This window comes from Chionomys nivalis, chromosome X (genome assembly GCF_950005125.1).
Source record: "Chionomys nivalis chromosome X, mChiNiv1.1, whole genome shotgun sequence".
Taxonomy (NCBI): Eukaryota; Metazoa; Chordata; class Mammalia; order Rodentia; family Cricetidae; genus Chionomys; species Chionomys nivalis.
Window position 1 is genome coordinate 124,018,614 of NC_080112.1, and position 2,348 is coordinate 124,020,961.

A 2,348-nucleotide genomic window follows, 5' to 3' on the forward strand; every position below is an offset into this window, starting at 1 on the left:
TAGAATCCTAAGACCAAAGAACACATGAATTAGAAGGAGCTAAGATAAATGCTAAAAATGTCAAGATTCTACCCAACGACATTATAGCAGAAAAATTATCAAATGTAGAAAGAGACATTCAAATATGTGGACCCCCAAGGATATGCACACAAAATATTACAATCAGGCTACCAAAAAATGCAAAACAAACAAACATTAAAAGTTGTAAAGGAAAAAAGCCAACTCACTTAAGAAGTCAGACCTCAGTTATCGAACAAAACTCCTAAAATCCAGGAGAGTAGGGACATGTAGTTGAAGCTCTGAAAGTAAATACTTACCCGCCAAGGTTGCTGTGTCCAACAAAACAATCTTTTAAAATTGATAGAAAAATAATAGCCCATTGAGACATGCTAGCTAAGGTAGTTCACGACTCTCAAGCCGGCACTACAGAAGATAAAAGAATTATACACACTGAATAAAGACAGCATCAATCACAAGATCACAGGAAACATTAAATTTCATGAAAATAATAGATGAACAAAAAAGAGTCAGGAAGGAATCCGTCATGTCCAACACAGTAAAGCAGCAAACTAGCAGCACTGATAACTGGGATAGAAAAGATCAAACAATAATCCAACCAACCAGAAAAAACAGCCAACAAAATTTTAGAAACTCTTAAACATTTTACCATAATAACTTTTAATGAAATGGTCTCAGCTCCCCAGTAAAGAGACACAGACTGAGGGTCAAAGGAGGGAGGCAATCTATCAAATGAATGGAAGCAAAAACAAGCTGGAATCTATTCTGAGATCTGATAAGCTCAACTTCAAACCAAAACTATTCGGAAAATATAAAGAAAGCCACTTTTATTAATAAAGGGAATCATTCATCAAGAAGATAAAGCAATGCCAGGAGGTGCTGGTGCATTCCTTTAATCCCAGCACCCAGGAGGCAGAAACAGGTGGATCTTTGTGAGTTCAAATCCAGCCTGGTCTACAGAGGGAGTTCCAGGACAGGCTCCAAAGCTGCGGAGAAACCCTGTCTCAAAAAAAACAAAAAAAGAAGATATAGCAATAGTAAATACATATGCACTAATGTTGAGGCTTCTAATTTCATAAAGCAAGCAATAATGTTCACAAAACATCAGATAATTTCATTACCCCACTCATTCAAACCAAACAGGAATTAATCAATCAATAAAAAAATTCTGTAGAACAAACTGACTTAGCAGATATACACAGGCAATTTCATCCTGCAGGTACAGAATATGCCCTCATTTCAGAAATCCATGTACTTTAACACAGGCACCTTCTCTATTGCAAGGCAAATCTTTATACAAAATGATTTAAACAATCTTTTGTGTTTATAAGATCACAGTGGACTAAAACTAGAAATCAATAAATAGAGACATAAATACATAGAGACTAGATGATACACTTTTGAGTGATGGTCACTGAAGAAATCAGGGAGGACATTTAAAAATTCCTCAAATCAGCTGGGCGGTGGTGGCGCACGCCTTTAATCCCGGCACTCGGGAGGCAGAAGCAGGCAAATCTCTGTGAGTTTGAGGCCAGCCTGGTCTACAAGAGCTAGTTCCAGGACAGGAACTAAAAAGCTACGGAGAAACCCTGTCTCGAAAAATCCAAAAAAGAAAAAAAAAATCCTCAAATCAAATGAAAATGGAAGCGCTATGACAGTCATTGGAAAAAGCTAACACAGTTCTGAAAGGGTTTTGACTAACTTAATCCTTTTGCTTGTATTCTCTTTTAGGTCACCAATCACATCTATCAGTAAACTCTTAAAATATTTATCCTGTGTTTTATCTACTTCAGTAAATGTTTGAGCTCTTCTCTGGAATTTAATAAATACCTTAGGAATAATAGAAATCCCAAATAAATAATCTAATGATGAAGCTCAAGGTCTTAGAAAAACAAGAACAGTGTATATGCAAACAGCAGCAGACAGCAAGAAATAATGAAGATCAAGGCAGAAATTAATGAAATGGAAACTAAAAGAAGAAATATAAAATCAACCAGAGAGCTGATATTTGGAAAAATTAAACAAGATCAACAATTGACAAACTCCTACCCAAACTAACTAAAAGGAGAGTGAGAAGATCCAAATTTTCCTTTTTTAAAAATATATACAGGTGCTTTGTCTGCATGTATGCCTGCCAACCAAAAGAGGGCATTAGAGTGTGAGCTACTATGTGGCTGCTGGGAATTGAACTCAAGACCTCTGGAAGAGCAGTCAGTGCTCTTTACTGATATAGATCATCTCTCCAACCCCAAGAAGATCCAAGCTTATAAAACCAGAAGTGAAAGGGGGAGTTAAGAATGAATCTAATGAGGGGGCTGGAGAGATGGCTC